The 18,193-nt window shown below is 42.0% G+C and overlaps 1 protein-coding gene across 1 annotated transcript in view; it reads right to left on the reverse strand.

The window, feature by feature from the left end:
- Positions 1-3,852: 3,852 nt before the first annotated feature.
- SKAP2 (src kinase associated phosphoprotein 2) overlaps positions 3,853-18,193 on the reverse strand; it is a 513,964-nt gene continuing 499,623 nt past the window's right edge. The window contains exon 13 of the mRNA XM_088519719.1: positions 3,853-3,871. The gene's annotated coding sequence lies outside the window, so the exon portion shown is untranslated. The remainder of the gene's footprint in view (positions 3,872-18,193) is intronic.

Below are 18,193 nucleotides of genomic sequence, written 5' to 3' on the forward strand. Positions count from 1 at the left end.
AACCTCTCTGGGCAGCCTGTTCCAGTGCTCTGTCACCCTCACCGTTAAGAAATTTTTCCTTAAGTTCCTGTGGAACTTTTGGTGCTTCAGTTTCTGGCCATTTCCTCTAGTCCTATCAGTGGCCACCACTGAAAAGAGACCAGCACCATCCTCTGTACTCCCTCCCTTGAGGTACTTATAGACACTGATTAGATCCCCTCTCAGCCTTCTCTTCTCCAGGCTGAACAGGCCCAGCTCCCTCAGCCTCTCCTCGTAGGGCAGATGCTCCAGGCCCCGATCATCCTTGTGGCCCTGCGCTGGACTCTCTCCAGCAGCTCCACATCCCTCCTGTACTGTGGAGCCCAGAACTGGACACAATACTCCAGATGTGGCCTCACCAGGACTGAGTAGAGGGGCAGGATCACCTCCCTCGATCTGCTGGAGACACTCTTCTTAATGCACCCCAGGATCCCATTGGCCTTCTTGGCCACAAGAGCACACTGCTGCCTCATGGTCAACTTGTTGTCCACCATGACACCCAGGTCCTTCTCTGCAGAGCTGCTCTCCAGAAGGTCAGTCCCCAGCCTGTACTGGTGTCTGGGGTTATTCCTCCCCAGGTGCAGAACCCTGCACTTGGCCTTGTTGAATTGCATGAGGTTTTTCACCGCCCAGTTGTCCAGTCTGTCCAGATCCCTCTGGATGGCAGTGCAGCCCTCTGGGGTATCAGCTACTCCTCCCAGTTTCGTGTCATCAGCAAACTTGCTGAGGGAGCACTCTGTGCCTTCATCCATAGTTTTCCCTAACTTCCTTTGCATCTAATTTAGACCATTCCCATTTCATCCCCGGGCAGAACACACCTTCTATTCATACAAGGCCCATAAAGCATGTTGAGACCACAGAGCATCCATGATTTGTTCATGATGTTAACAGTGACTCACCATGGCCAGCTTACAGATGTTAGACTGTTGATGGATGGCCTGCATCCAGCACATGGTATTCAGCTGAGGTATTAATCATGTGTGGACAAATCCTTCTTTTTTTCTTTTGGTCCCTGTGAATAATGAAACATCTAATACAGTATATTGTACTTTACAAACTCACTGAAATGAGCTCCTTTCCAAAAAGAGAAAAGGATAACACTATTAAAGCAACTGAATGCTGTACGTGACATGATGACATATTACGATTTTTTGACTAGTTAAATGAATACACTTGCCTTGTGATGATTTATGCCAGTGGGATGGGGTTTTCTCTAAAATATTCTTTCCCAGGAAGGGGAAAGAGTATGCTTGTTTCCCTCATTCTTTCTTTGAAATAGCAAACCCATTAGCTGTGGACCAAAACATGATTCTGACCATTTTTTTCATGAAAAATGCAAAAGAAAAACATGTTGGGAAGCAGAAAGAGAAGATGGCACAGACTTCAATAAGAAATAGCTCATCTGGAGTCAGAAATATTTCTTTTTTGCCTGGGCACACTAGCTTCCTTTCAGGTACTGAATGAGAATCAAGAGTGAGACTCTTCCATACGAATTCTTGAGTTTCCTTTTCTACTTCTGAAACAAATGTTTTCATTAGTGAAAGGACAGCAAGTTGTCCATGGCAGTATACTTTAATTCCTTATGTTAAAAGTACTTAGTATCATTGCCTTTTTTAATTTAACTCTTATTTAACGCCCAAAAGATCCAATGACCAGCCCCACGTGACCTTAAGTATCTTTTCAATCTTCTTGATGTATTAAGCAGCAGCTTTCTTTAGAAACGCATTCTGAACCGTTTTTCTGCCGAGTCATGCTGCATTGATAATGAGGAGATATGTTGAAAATTAAAAAGAAAAAAAAACAAGAATTACACGGAAAAAAAAAATGAAAATAAGTATAGGTCACTGTGGAACTCCCTCTTCTTTCCAAAATACAAAACTTTCGCTTGCAAAAGAAATGTGTAGATGAACATCAGCCCTCTGTGCAGGAAAGTCACCATCTTTCATGCAGTAGTCCTGTCTCTGAGGTTATGCTGAGGTCCCTATTGCCTCTGCTTAGTTAATGGTGGCACCCACATTAGTTCAATAACAACTTTCTCAGGGTGAGCTGACATTTACACACCTAATCACTTCACAAAGGAACACAGCAAAAGAGTTACTTGGCCTCAGGGTCCTAGGTTTATCACAATTCCTAAACACCGATTTCACCTTTTCGCACTGAATGAAAAAAATGAGTTAATTCACTGTGGGCAAAATAATATACTCTTTTTTTATTTGAAAAAAAATGTTAAAATGGCAAATTATGACATTTTAACCTGCTTTACTCAACAACTGTGGCATATCTGGCCAAAGACAGAACTTAGGTGTTTCTAGGCTTTGTTTCAATAAAACCTTCCCTTCTTAATCAGGAGATTGTGCAAGCATATGCTTAAATGAATGTAAGGCGAGTGCTTAGATAAAGCTGAACAGTTTGTGAAGGGCTTTCTTGCACAGAGTGTAGCAGAAAGGCATGTTATGGATGTTAGCCTCTTCTACTCATGCAGCAGGGGTCAACACCTTCTTTTGGCAAATTCAGGAGTGGCTAGGTGAACTCAGGTGGCTGAGTTCACCTAGCCCCGTGCAAAATGCCAGGTTTGGGCTCAGCTTGCTTTTTCTAATATTTATTTATTACAGCTGAATTAGTGCACATTTTGACAGTTCATTTAGCTGAATGAATCTAGCTAGAAGTATAGGAATATTGTTTTGCCTATGAAGAGCCTAGTGTCGACATTTGCCCACCTTTCCCCGTATCAACAGTGGTCTCTGAATCTGTTCTCCGTAGCCTGGTTTTTGCTTTCAAACAATGCTGATACTGTACAGGAAGCGTGCTCTATCATGCAATGGATCATTGCCAAGAGGACAGGTGAGGAAAACTGCCACCAGCTTTTTACTTCTAGTTTCAATGATTTATATTCTAATGTTTGCTTTGTTTCATCCAAGTTTCTTATCAATATTCACACCCATAGCCTCCCTTTCCCTAGCAGGACTAAAGAACTACCACTTCTTCTCCAGGATATTGTCTGGCCTTTTGCTTAACATTTTTCTTCAGATAGATAGTCCATTTACTTTTGCAGCTACAAGCTAACAAAAATATGCTGATTGAATGTATCATTTGGAGCAAAAAAAATGCCTCTAAAGTACCTGGGTGAAAATACATAGGAACTAAAACACCTTGATTCAGGACAGCACAATTAGCTCTGAACTGGGTGTCCACATGTATGGAGGTATGAAAGGTATGAACTGCCAAAATTAAAGTGTCTCGGTATTCTTCAAGTTGGTGTGCCCAAAGACAATAATGTATCAAAAATGAACAAATCTATCTCAGAACAGAAAAATATTCAAAAAAGGATCAAAAGTCAGTTTCTTTCTCAAGGGGTAAAAAAATAGAACAAGATTCTTCCAATCTCACCCACAGCCATAAAAAAGGGAAAAAAAAATAACAGTAAATCAAAAATTAAGCTATTGGAAATATTTTTCCATGCTGCTGAAAAAAACACCATTAATAAAAACTATACAGTATGTTGTACTCATCGGTATGAGACAAGCAGATGGTTTTGATATGACCATAACTGTCCCTTCAGAAGGCAAATCCAGAACTGGAGAAATGGATTGCCGGATCATTCAGCATCAAGACTAATGTATATTTCTGGTAATGGCATTATGGATAAGGAAGGACAGTCCCTGGGCTGTCGGAGGCAGCAGAGATGACATCCTGTTGGCTGTAGGTGCTGAGAGAAGAAAACACCTGGCAGAATATTTGGCTTCAAGCCTACTGCTATTTTGAAAGATGCAGACTTATTTTTGCAGGGACCAAGAAAGGAAGTAATTAATATAGACCTTTGTGAAACAACTGAAGATACCACTGCAGATTTCTCCTGATATCCACAGGTAGCTATAAATATTTCTCCAATTCTGAGTGCCATAGCATGAGATAGCTGATATAGTTGGACAGTGAAGAGAGGGGTGGGAATTGGAAACCCCATGCTGGACGCCAAGACAATTTTCATGAGAAAGGAAATCTGAAACCGATGGTCAGTGGAATGCACCTCATGCAGAGGAACTGCTGTAGGCTTTGGCCTGTACACCTCTTACACCCACTTAATTCCTCAAGGCAGCATTTAGAAAGGATTTGAACAGAACACAAAGCAGCATGGGGTAAATATCAGCCCAGTTTAATTAATCACTACTGCATTAAAAGTAATAACTGGGGGAAATATAATGATAGTTGGGCCATATGAAGCAGCTGCAAAGTTCCCTAGCAACTTTAGGAATGACCCTTCAACCCTTTCTCATTATTCATATGATTAATGCTTATTCATGTGAATAGTCTCATTGAGCTAAGTCACATTACTTCAGTGAGTAAGGACTCCAGAATCAGACATAAAAATATATATAATTATACTCTTCCCTATTTATTTCAAATTCTGATTTAGTTAAGTGCACTGATTAGCTCAATACACCTTCCTGCACAGAAGTTTTCCAATTCATTAACTAAGGGATCTCCTTTAACTAAAAGAATAACAGTTTCAACAACAACAGTATAATTCGTCTTTCTGGATCCACCTGTTTCAATTATGTTGTTTGGACATATTTTAAAGTTCATTAAAAACTCATAAAAATGTAAGTTAATAATAGACTTTTAAAATCAATATCCGATTTACTTAAATACATGAAAAAATGAGCTAAACATGAAAGACACTGGACATGTAATATTACGCCTTGTTAAAATTTCTATTAAAAATAATTTTGACCAAAAGTGTTGTTTTTCAAAATTGTCGTTATTTCATAACTTTTTTCAAACAGTTTTCACAAGTCCACTAAATAGCCTTTGGTAGCAGAGTGGCTATTTTTGCATTGAACACCAATATACCACCATTCTGTTCAGAGCCGTCTGCATTTTTGACATAAGCAACAAGCCTTAATAACTTTCAGTACCACTGTTCTCAAGAAATCTCTAGTCCATCTTTTGTTCCATCCTTAAGTAATCGTCATCTATTCTTTTCAACAAATTTTCTTTAACTCCTAATGAATTGCTTAGGTATCATCTTAGATAAAATCTTCTTTATTATTAGGAACTTTTTGTTTAAACTGGTGAGAGAATCTAGAATATTTTCTTGTGTAACAGCTTCATATAGGTTTTCATCTTGGAATCATCACATCTATATTTCAACTAAAATAATAGGTTATTTTTAAGCGATATATAAAATTTGCTTCTCTCCACTTTTATGAAATATTGTAGTATGCATCTGCTATTAACACCTCTCCACCAGATTTACATTAGACATACAAATCATATCCAGGCAGTTAGGAATCATCTCCCTGTTCTCAGTAGAGTGCTGGACAGACTCCCTTTGGCAATGGTAGTATATAACTTATGCTCCATTTTAAACAACATTTCAGCTTCCATACATACAGGCATGAGCTTCTTTACACCACTGGGCTAAGCCCATGGCCTTATCATCTGTCTGTGTATTAACACTCAATTTTAGATGGCAGGTGGCATTTTTTTCTTTATTGCTGTGACACAAAAGCTGCTGGCCTATAGGCTTACACACATCTGGAAGACAACTGAACAAATACTCACAGTTTGAGCAACTATGGATCATTTAGCTTCAGATACAGCAGTGTTGTTCCTCAACTCCGGAACTTTTCATTAGCTCCCCGTTTCTTAAACTTAATTACTCTCTGCCTCCCATGTTCTTTGGACACCTTTGCAGCAGTGTGCTTGCATATGAGCAACTTTCCCATTGCAAGGAGCCTTCATGTGAATCCCTTTCTGTGCCAAGCAAGCAGGAACGTGATGACAGCATCAGTGATAGCATGAGCTGCATGCACGCCTTGTTAAGTTACCTTCTCTTCCTAGCATATTGTTCCTTTCACACAGAATTACTAATATTTGTTGCTTAGCTTTAGCCCAGCAGTTTGGGTGTTCTCTTTTGCCCCACATCAGAACATCTTACACCAGAACGCCCTTACTCTGCGTCGTTAAAATGTGTTATATTCCCCAGCAGAGCACTTCAGGCACGAGCATTCCCTCCAAACCCTTCATGGAAATTATCTCCCACAGGGTGGGTTAGATTGGCATAAGCAAATGCTCCTTGTTCTAATGGAGCGTGTGATCACCTAATCGACGTTTCAAAAGGAGGTGATGCAACTAGAGTAAAATGGTGGATCAGTGTGTGGAAAGGTCTCAGCACTGAGCTCAGAATAACTCTGAAGACAACCTGAACTGCACTAAACCCAGGCTTGAACCCTAAACATCAGTAACATAGTCTCACACAAATCCAAAAATCAGAGGAATCTTTATTTAAACATTGGCTGTGAAAAATGCAAAGCACACAGAAGGGGCTGGAGTTTATCTTATCTAAAATAGAAGCTGCAAAGTTACTCGATCACTCCCTCCTCATGGAAACATGAGTGTACCTTTCTTTGGATCATGGTAACTGCAGGAGATAGATAGTCCTCAGCCTCTTGGAAATCTGCTTTCAGTCTGAACACAGACAGTGCCTGTTTGATAACCAAACTCAGCAATTGCCACTTTTTAACTCAATGAAGAGAAAAGCAAATTTTACCTTTCTCTGTTATTTACTGAGATGAATAATTCACAAAGTCTATTAGTGAAGACAAACATTTCCAATCAGTGCTTTTCCTACTCCTGATCCCTGTTTCTAGCAACATGCTGGTTTGTATATCAGTGTGCACCTCAAAATTGATACAGGCTCCAACTATGTTTAGGTCAACTGCTTTTAGTTCTACTTTGTAGGTCTCCAGTGTTCAAAAAGTTCAACCTTTTAAGGGTGCAGGTCCCAGCACTGACATTTTCCCTCACGACTCAGACTGCCCCTACAGCATTGCCCCTGAGGCCTCCCAAACACCTCCTTTTACTGTAATCCAGAACTTCATTTATTCAATCTGAAACAGTAACAGTGAGCTGTTCTGACAGAAAGTCTTTCTACTTCCTCTTTTCTACAAAACTAGCAATAAATAAAGCCAAAATTTGACATTTTCAATTTGCATGTTAAACTTTTCTCCCAGCTCCTACTGAGTTGGAGCAGCTTGGAGCAGAGCCAGACAGATGTGAGGATGTAGTTCATCTGGGAAGGGAAACTAGATTATAATTTGGCAATTCTTCTGGGAGGAAAAGTCAAACCAAAGGGAGCCAAGCCTCTGAAGAAGTAAAATATATGTCTCTCACCTCTTCTCCCACTACTCCAGACAGTAAATTGATATACCTTTATTAATATTTATTGCCACTGAGCAGTATACAATAGTTTGCAGAAATTATTGGCAACAGAAGAAAGGAGGTGAGCGAGGAGAAGATGTGGATGGGCAAGAAGGGTTGGTGAAGCTGGACAACAGTGATGATAACAGGGTTGGGTAATCATTCAGGAAAGGTGATACAACCAAAAGAGCAGAACTGACTCCGAAAATTGGCTTTTCGCTGATGGTTTCCAGTGAAAGAAAGTCTTTGATGCAGACGAAGCAGGGCAGTTCATTGCAATGTGGACGCTGCCCAGCTTGCCTTCAGCCACATGCGCACGGCAGCCTCAAGCACCAACAGCAAAACCACATGGGCACAGCTCCCAGAGGCGGCAGGTGAGGGGAAGCTGGGGCTGCTTTCTGGAGCGCTTGCAGGATTTGGCAGAGGACCATTCTTAGCGTGGGCCTGACTGCACATGCTCAACCTCTGGCATTCTGGCTGGAGTGGAAGCAGCAGGAATAGGGGAGCGCTTCCCACCCTCCCTGCTTGGGGCAAGGTGACCACAGAGGGCAAGATGCCCACATTGCCTCCGGCACATAAAGGTTCCCAACATAGGAGAAGGCCAGTGTGGAAGAAGACTTACGGGGCAGCTGAAAACCATCCCCAAGCAGAGCAAGGCCACTGTTGAGTGTTTTCAGTGTCTGGAGCCAATACCGGAGCCTAAAAGCCGGGACAAACACTTGCCTATAGTTTACATATTTCACTCTCCATTGAAGCCAATGACGGGTTGCCTCCCATCAGCTGAACACTGGATTTATCAGGAGCAGACATCTGGGCCACTGTCTGCTGGGACCACCCAGCCGCAGAAGAAGAAAATGCCTCCCTGTGCTCAGTGAATATCAGCAGGTCGGGGTTCACTTGCTCCCAACAGTTGACTAAAAGTGACTCAATGTAGCCTGAATGAAAGGTCATTTTACGATACCGTGCAATTCACTGGCAGGGCAGAGCACGACTCAGAGCAGGGCAAAGGCAGCAGAAGGAATCAGCCCCCTTCCCGCTCTGCTCTGACTTCAGAAGCGATGAAGTTTGCAATGATAACAATTTAAAACATAAGCCTCTGATCAGTCACATGTTGTATTACATACAGAAATGCAAAACCAGATATTTCCTCCCTTCTAAAGTAGCTTCTTTTTTACTTTATTTTCTTCCAAAAACATTGCACTGTGAGGGAAAAGACCATTTCGTTCTTTTGCAGGCTTTACATCTTTTTTTGGCTCAGGAGAAACTGGTAGCAGCTGGTTTAATTTCCTCAGTTTCCCATGTCAAAGGTTCAGACATAGTTGTAGCCACATTTTGTGAGTGAAATATTCTCCTCCTCTCTGGATCAAAAAATTTTAAGCAAAGTCAGATGACTCCATTTCAGTGTGCTGGGGAAGCCAGGGCAAACACTTTATAGATACATCTCCCCTTATATTTACAAGCACTGCTCTGCAATGAGTTCTCTGTAGCAAAATATCTATTTTTTCCATGACCACCTTATTTGTCTCCTTTTGCTAATGATTTCCAAATGGCCCAACTGATGAAACCCACCTCTTCCTAAAAATCCAGGAAAGCCTGATACAAAATCTAGGCTGGATTCACATTTCATTTGCCACAAGATTGTTTTCATCATTAAATAAAAATCAAGCCAAGTAGAGAAAAAGGAATGACCAGAAGAGGCAGGTAGTAGGCAGTGAATTAGATGGGAAAGATGGTGAGAAAGGAGAAAACAAGTCATCATTGGGAAAAAAACAGATGCCAAGTGTAGACCTGTAGGTCTGGGCAATGAAGACCTACAAAGGAATCTGCTCATAAAGAGGCTCTGACAGCACTGAAAGGTCTCCCAGCGGCAGCTGTCAGGAGTGGGAAAACAAGCCCTATTCCTCTTCTCCTGAAGAGAGGATGGTTCCCTATTGTATGAGTAGGTGCTAATTATTACTTCCTTTCTAGGACTCAGGGAGGCTTTTAAATCTTTTCAAAGCTTCAGCAGAATAGGCTGTGACAGCTTAGATATATCTGGCAAAACGGGCTAGTATGGGGCTCTCCCCATCATGAGCGAGAGGCAAAATCAAAAGTAAGTTTTAATGGGAACGTGTAGAGCTTCTCATACTGGGGTGCATCTGGTTACCCTCATGGGGAGTTTCACACAGTGGGACCACTGGCTTTGGGACAGCAAGGTGTATGATACACTGCATTTCTAGCAGCCGGTGTGAAGGTTCACGCTTTTGTTCCACCATACACCAGCAGTGGAAACCAACAGCAGTCCCTGGGGGAGCCCTCTCACCTTTTCACTTCAGCAGGTGAAGGTGCTGACTCCACTTCCCACAGGCCAGTCAGACCTTATTTTGCTGACTGAAGAAGATGACACTTAAATAAAAACTCATGTAACCATATGTTTCAAAATTGTGGCTCATATTTTATGCAGGAATGACTGTGACAGGCTGTGTATTTGTGCTGATGTGCTGCATTTCCACAGTGCACTGCTGAATAAAGCTATCAAGATTTATTCTGTTCTTAACTTAAAAAATCAACTAACAATTCTATGCATAAGAAAGATTCCTTACAAATTACAGTTTAAAAAAAAAGGACACAGCTCCCATATTAATGATATTTTGTAATATGACTGACCAATTCACAAGATGTGATTGCACACACACTTAAACCTCTACATTTAACTTCACAACATATCATTTGAACAACGTATCTCACTTACGCTAAGAGTCTTGGGCTTTTGAATGAGGTGTAACACAGTACAGCAACACAAATCAAACAACAGCATGGTCCAAACTATAGCTTAGCGCATCAGCATAGATACTAAGGAGTCCTCCAGCAGAGCAGACAGGGTTCAAGAGACAGATGTCTAAATAAAACCTAAATTTTGTCAGTTTTGACAGTCAATGCCTGTTGATGTGGAGTTGAGTGTTGTTCCTAGGAAAGCAGTGTGAGCACTTTTTCAAGGGGTTCCCACATCTGTGGCCCAGCAGTGATAGTCACCTGGTAAACCTCAACAGAAAATGAAGGGCAAACTGCCTGGGACAATGGGCTACATGAAACCCTGAGGTTTGCAAGGTTGCATGTAGACTGTGTGGAGTTGGAGGTGAGCAAGGAAGGCTGAACAAAGAAGCCAGACTGAGCAATGCAGCTACATAAACAGCAAGGATCTGCTTAGACATGCAAAAGAGTTGGGAAAAACAAAATCTTTAGTCATTTTCAACAACCATTTTTCTGTAAGGGAGTCAGTACCCTGGGGAATCAAGGGAAGACCTTCACAAGAAGATCCCAGGATCTCCCAGAGAAAGAGTAAGGCTGGGTCCCACACTGAGCATTTTCTTGTTCTGTTTCTCTTATATATCTGGAGAAAGAACATGGATATATTTGAGTTCTTAACAAAATTTGCATGTTTTTTTCCCTATCTCGCATCATGTCTTCCTGAAGGAAGCTAAAGTGCAGGTAGTATAACCACATGATCTAGGAATGCATGTATTTAGGATACAGTGCAAATCTAAGGCATCACCTGTAGCTGTCGAGCTCTCACGAAGGAGCGAGAGTTACAGGGCCTGTGTCCTGGGAATGCAGGCAGAGGGGATATACAAGGTCAGATTTAAAGCAGCTTAAGGATACGCTTAACGGATGTTCTCACAGCTTGGTCATGAGCCATCAGTAGGAGTCAGAGGGGAAAGTCCTTAACTCCATGAGAAGAGTTATGTCCAGGTTTCCACCACTCCACACCTGCCCCGGGATGGCATAAGCAAGAATTACTCTATCCAATGCAGCTGGGTCATTAACAGCTCCCCATAAAACCACACTTACGTTCATGGCACAGCTGAGGAGACACAGCTAAACTCCAAGATGAAATAATGTTTTAAACACAACAGGGGCTGAGGCAAACCCATGTTGTTAACACGATTCTCAGGTTACTGGCACCTTGCTTTAGGTGAAGCCTGAGTGACTGTCACAGGAGTCTTTACCAAATTGCTGGGTTTCAACTATAGTCTACAGACTTCTGGGGATCTGTGGACTACTGTTCACAAATGGCAACTAGGAAAAATAAGCCCTACTCTCTCATTCAGATTAAATTTGCTTTATAAAAATCCACACCATTTTGTGAAGTTTTGCTCTGTCAGTCTCCCTCCAACATCTCTGGGTTTGGAAGCAGTTCTCACAATCTTCCCTTTTAAGGAAGAGATCATCCCCTGCCCTTGCACCTACTGCAGAACTCACCTCTGTTTTGCAGCCATGAGAACATGCAGTCATGGAGACTCACAAACGAATGAGACAATTTTTAGAATACCAAGATCATCCAGTGTTTTAGTAAAATGTCCTTTAAAGATAAGTTTTTAGGGAGAGCAATAAGACCTTTTAGTTCAAGACATATGCTAACTACTAAATAACAGAGACAGAGAAGTCCAGCCAAAGCACCCTTATTTTATCTGTTCAACTCTGGCATTTCTTCCCCTCTTCTCTGCAACACGTGGTATTATCCATGCTCACAGAGTCAAAACTTGGCTGTTTTTATCCAATATGACAAGTGATGAATCCCCAAGTAACCCACTCAAGACAAAGTATGTCAGAAGCAGGATTAAACTTTAAGAACTAGCAACCCATCTTCTTGAGACTGGGATTCTTAAATCTTCCAGCTCCTGCCCCACCAGAAGTAAGGCACAGACCTCATGAGCTTGATATCCAGACTGCTCCTACACCAGCTGGCCATGCTTCAGCCTCCTCTTGTCCTCTATTATTTTTGCCACCTAGCACAAAAATGCCTCCTTACAAAGTTCTGACTGAGGAAGAGGAGTTCATGTAATTCTATGTCAGGTGAAGTTTCTTTGGTAACATCTGGCAACATTGCAGAATTTCTACACTCCACTGAGATTTAGAAGAGCATATGGTTTCCACTACAGCAAAACAAATCACTCCATGAACAAAAATCTCTGAAAAGGAGTGGGAAAAGGAAGATGAAAGTTTCAAGTCTGTTTGAAAATTATGCATTATCCGTGCCTAGAATGCCCAGAGGAGCCATAAATTTAGATATTTCAACAGAAAAGCCTATAGCTGACACCTTACATTCGTAAAACTCATTACTATCCCAGGAGTGAAAATGGAGGCTTAAAACCAGTGAATAAATAATTGAAAAGATAAGAGCATTTCATCATTTCCTTTTCTTCTTTTTCAGCTTTTCAGTAGAGTTTCAAGACCAATACAAGATTGACATTCTCTGTGAACTCAAATAGGAAAAACAGCCAGTATTTTTCTAGTGCATCTGACTGCAAAATACAGAACAGTTCAGTTAAAAGTGCAGATGGCCAAGGCAGGAATCTCAAATCTGACATGTTTTTACTTTAACCATTCAGTCCTGAGTCTGCCACAAATATCAGTTCTAAAATGAATCCCAAGCCAATCTGGATTTTCATCTTATTTTTGATGCAGAGTCAGTTGAAACTTTGTAAGAACCTTACTGGTGGCTGAGAATGCAGGCACTGCTCTCTAGGAAGATTTTAGAATATTTTAAATGATCTGGAGGTACTACAGTATTGTAAAACATTTTCCATAGTCTGTGCCTATTTATATATATTTCTTTTATTCTTTTTCACCTCTTTGGTGTTTTTATACATTTTCCAAACCTCTACAAAAGAATTGTTTTTAAAAGCTCATGTGAAATTAGAATGACAAGTAAAACACAGGAATGAGTGAGTGAGTCATACTGGGCAATTTTGTTCAAAGATCAAATGCAAATAACTCTGAAAAATGTACAATTTTGTTACCCTTTCTTTTGGAACTATGGGATCTACCATTGCACAGTGTCGCCCTCTGCTGCATTTTTCCCATTTCACTTTAAAGCACATGTGAAATATCAAAGACTAGATGCTTGTCCCCCTTGCGAATAGCTGCAAATAGATTTTTTCTCTTCCTTTTTCCTCCAGCACTAAAAAAAGAGGAATAGAAAACAAAAAATAAACAAAAAGATTGTGGTGTCTCTCTTTTCTGTTAAAAGTCACCATTTTTTACTCCATTTTATGATTAAAGTTTGGCTGCTGGCAACTGCTAAAAGAGCATCCCCTTGTTCACCACCTCACTGCCAGGCGCTGAGACCCAGCTCCGGTGCCACACATTTCCTGGGGCACCCAGAAAGACACATGTTTGAGCAGACAGGTACCGAAAACCCGAGCTGAGGCACAGAAATCTGTGGCATGGTTTTGAAAAATGCTTCCTCTCCAGAAGATGCCCTTGTGTACACGAGCCTCAGAAGTAAGTCAGTGCAAAGGGATGTACTTTTGCAGAACCAGGCTAGGCTCCCCTTGCTCTTTCATCTCTTCCTCGGAGTCAAAATCACCATGCAGGCAAGGCCTCAGAATTCCTCCTTTGCCGTCTCTGAGGTGGAACAAGCATGCTGAGCACAGCACCCACTTTCCCTTCAGACAATCACTTTCAGCCAGGCACCTTTCTCCAAGGAGTGTGTCCCAGTCCTGAAGCTCTCATTCATCCTCACTTTCCTCTGCGCTTGCCGGAGGCCTCCACCTGAAGGAGGCCAAAGAGCTAAGGCTCAGTACGCGAATGACTCACAGATGCTATTGAATAGCTATAAAAACACTATGCACAAATGAACAACATGACACTTAGGGCTGCTAGTATTCCTGCCAGTCAAAAGAAGTCCACAGGAAAACATTCTGAGTAGTTTTACAGACAGGAATGCCCCATGGAAAATTATACATAAACACAAGAGATTGGCAATACAGTGCAGAGCAGTGTTCCCACATAACTTCATTTAGATTGCACTGAGCTGGTATATTTTTCTATGTCTTGAAGAAAAACATCTTTCTCATTTGCAGAAGATAAATTTAAAACATCAGTGGTATGCTAGTGCCCAGGGCTTTTTATACATCAGCTTTTACTATTCTAGTCCATGAGTCATAAGTGAGAGCATTTATCCCATAGGAACTTGTATTCCCCGGGCTACTCATTCAGATTGGCAGGTTTTGCAAACCAGCATGTAGTCTATAAGAGGCCAAAATTAAAAGGGAAAGGTGACAGCACACAAAGAGACCTCCTAGTAAAATAAACACTGGCAGTGGCAAACTGTGTTTATGGGGAGGCAGGAAGCAATTCAGCTCTGGGGAGCTGGGGAGGCCACTGGATCTGTCCCTGCATGTTGGGTTTAAAATCACGCTTGTGGTGCAGGCTGCCTCATGGTGCCACCCAGTCCGCACACACTCCCAAGCTGTCCTGGTCTTCAAGAGCCGAGTGACAGAGCAAGTCTGGGCAGATGTTAAGATCTGTCTGACCATTGCATCATGTTAACCAGTGACTTGTCAAAGCCAAGGGTCTGTGAGCCTGGAGTATTTTATGCACGCAATAACAAAAGCAATCACATCCTATAGATTTCAGCCCACAGATGGAGATATTTCCCAACTTCCATCTAGGCACCCTCAAGGCTCGATGGGAAAAGCAAGAAGCACAACCCCTATACCATGTCTGATTGCAAATTGGTTACTGGTCTTATGTTTATCAATAGAGCTGGCTGCTTCAAGTTTAAAACAGAGCTGCATCTTGCCCAGTCCTCAGATGCTTTGATGCTGCTCTCTTATAAAAGGCTCTGCAATGGGGACATGGAAGAGACCTTGTCCTCCTCTTGCTTTCCACCAGGAGGGCAGTGGACTAATCCCCCCGCCTTAAGAATGAATATTGCCAGCTCCGCAACATCATTTGCCCCAGGCTGTACTAAGTAATACATTCCACCCTACAGGTTTTCACCCTGTGGCCTGGAGAGCCCTGGGACATTCTGGGTCCCAGAAGGAGGATAAAAGAAAATTAGTTCATAAATACTAGATAGCAATCTACAGATATAACATTTCCAAAAGAGTTCATAATTTTGCTGGAAAATAGCTAAGGATACACTAATCATAAAAATGTGAAAAATGACGGTGCTAGCTCTCAGAATGCAAGAACATTGATGCAGAAAACTGTATTTCTTACTTTATAGAGGCACAGGTACACACTAATATCACATAAACATCACGTTTAACAATAGCTAGATATATCCAGATGGCTACATCAACTCGTAATTACAGCAGCTCCCAGGAAGCATTGCTGTGAATTAGTACTGAGTTCAAGGGTTCACAACACGCTTTGGATCTTGCTAGCAGAAAAAAAATGCTTGTTTTACGGGCTCAGCTGAGATACCCTTTCTGATTCCACAAAATCCAAGGTGGTTGTCTTTCCTGAGATACTCTAGAGGCTGTTGAACAGTTGGGATTTTTCTCCCTTCTGAGAGAAAGGAAGAGTCTGATTTACTAGAAGAGCAGAGGATGTCACATTTCCGTGCAGTTCTTCCACATCTCTAGAGGACTTGTTGGTCTCCCCATTGGAGATGACAATTTAAGTTGGGTGCATGGGGCCTCCCATGTAACCCCACACAGCCAGGCTCAGGCTGAAAGGAGCACTCGTATGCTTTGCTATATTCAACAGAAAAGGCAAACAGATAGGGTGATACTAATTCTTCTAGAAGGGCATTTGGTCGCACAGTAAACAGCCCCTGGAGGACGTATACTCCTAGTCAGCAAATCTGGCATTTTGAGGTTTGACTGGAGGCCAGCGTGTGTAAGGTTTCAAGCAGCTATTGAGTCTGAATGTACAGGATAGCCAGTTTTCAGATCCAAGGTCAAAGTTTCCTAACCTGGCCCCTGTTACTGTTCCAGCCATTAAATGAAAGGTCCAATTTAGGCTATTTATATGTCTAGGCGCTTAATTGTGCCTTCAAATCAAGCAGTTAGTCACTGAGGTCACTTAAATTGCACCTCTAATTATTTGTGCCTGAAAAGAGCAGGAACAAAGAGTCCTTGATGAGGCCTGCCGAACTCCTGGGCCCTTCCTCAGGCAGCCTCCGAGCAGGGAAAATACCCTCATCCTGGCCTGCCTTTCCGGGGGCCTATGAGGAGTGATGGCCACAGCGACAGGGCAGCCTGGCCTCTCAAGGGCGAGACAAGGTCCACCCACATGTGCCAACTTAAAAAAAGAGGCTTAAACATCTTGAAAGAATATGACCCATCAGGTCCGGCCAGGCTCCAGGCGCTCGGAAGGTGCTTCAGGAGCAGAATATGCCACCTTGTGGCCTGCAAAACGCCCGTGTGGGGAATGGTGGAGGAAGAAAACCCAAACGTTTGGACTCTGATCCGAGAATGAGAAGCTACCTACAGCAGCGAGACTGGTGGCGCCCATGTCACCCGAATCCCAACAAGCGTCCCCTTGCTACCCCTCGTGAGCAGCCGCCTCCTTCCTTCCCCAGCGGGGCCCTGCATCCCGCTTGACACCCAATGTCTTAGCTACAAGCAGCACCTCCAAGCTCCCCGCTTGAAAACTCCATGCCACTCATGAGGGTCTTTTTTTTTATTCCTCCAATTTCTTTCTAGGAGTAATATAAATAGCTTAACAAAATATTTTTTCAAACTTTACATTCCCCTCTAACAATAACCAGAAGTTTGTAGAACTTTAGGGCTTAACTCAAGGAAATGAAGGAAGGAAGGATCTCCTTTTCATTGGACTCTCAACCTGGTCCCTGATCTTGTAGGTATTATTTTGCAAATGGGAACACCTGCACTTTTTCCCCTACAAAATTAGCAGGCGTTCACATAGGGACTAAACCTTCTCAGCATAAAAGTACAAGTTTTGAGTAATTTCTCTTTCAAACTTGTCACCCACACATGCATCACTTTTAAGTTGTGTGGCTACAGCCTGTGTTCAGTGAGGACATGGCCCACTGTATTTAAAAGTATGTGTGTGTGCGTGTGGCTATTTGATCTTCCAGGCCCACAGATTTTTGTGAAGGAAAACCTGGTGACCAAATATTTCAAAGAAATACATATATATATATGCATTTTGTTAAATATATTTTGTAATCCCACTTGAAACATAGAGGAAACTTGTAGAGAAATTTTAGGGAAACTGGCTTGCATGCTATGTTAGTGACAAGAAGTGGGGTATTTTGGCTCTTGAAGGACTGCACCATAGGCATTTGACAGAGAGAATACTGTTACTGCTGGTATATGTGTAACAGTGACACTTCCCTTCAGCAAAATGACAGCTATTCCAGTAGGAGACCCAGGAATGCATTTTATTTGAATGAACAGCTTTACTTTCTAGTTAAAGTCACACTTAATAAATGGCAAGAAGTGCTTCTCAGCATGGGAACATTCAGGCACAGCCTGAACAAATGGGGTGCAGATTTTTTAAGGGTTTATTTTCATTCCCATTATAATATATGTCTCAGCTTGTAAATGCTTTTATGCCAACAGTAAAAAATTTCCACTTATATGGGTTCAACTGAGCTTTTGCAATTCAGTGGCAGCCTGGCCACTTCTAAGCAGATGTTGATATGGTTCAAACTTCTTTAGCTGGGTGAGTGACAGGCTGCTATAGCCCGATGATTTCCCGTGACTGAGCATATGGATAGGATAGACAGATAGCCAAACTGATACATCATTCATCTGTGGAAATATTTTGCTTGCCTGTGCAGCCTCCAATCATATCACAAAAACTTAAAAATATAGGATATCAGCAAAAAGATGCAGATAAAGAGACTCATTAAAATAGACACACATGCAAAGGAAATTCTGTTTAGTTCATTATATCTTCTGGATCTACCACAAAAACTCAACAACAGAAAGTCCCCTCAGAACTAGCCTGGGAACATCTTGGTGCATTTTCCACATTTTCCAGGCAGTATGGCTAGGTTTCGTTTTAACTAAAAAGGCACTATTAAAAAAAAATAGTGCTAAGGCACTATTAAAGGAACGTTTCTTTGATGAGGGTTTTGCAAGTGCATAAAGGGCCAAGCCTTCCCTCCAATCAGCTGAACCCCAAGGGGGCTGTCTGAATCTTCTCCGTGAAACAAGGGCAGCTTATGTTCGGCAATTACATTCCTGCCCGTTCGCAGAGAAGGGGCCGCTGCCTTTGTTAGCCCATG

This window comes from Tinamus guttatus, unplaced genomic scaffold, assembly GCF_059628265.1.
Source record: "Tinamus guttatus ecotype Peru unplaced genomic scaffold, ASM5962826v1 Tinamus_guttatus_pri_ptg000067l, whole genome shotgun sequence".
Taxonomy (NCBI): Eukaryota; Metazoa; Chordata; class Aves; order Tinamiformes; family Tinamidae; genus Tinamus; species Tinamus guttatus.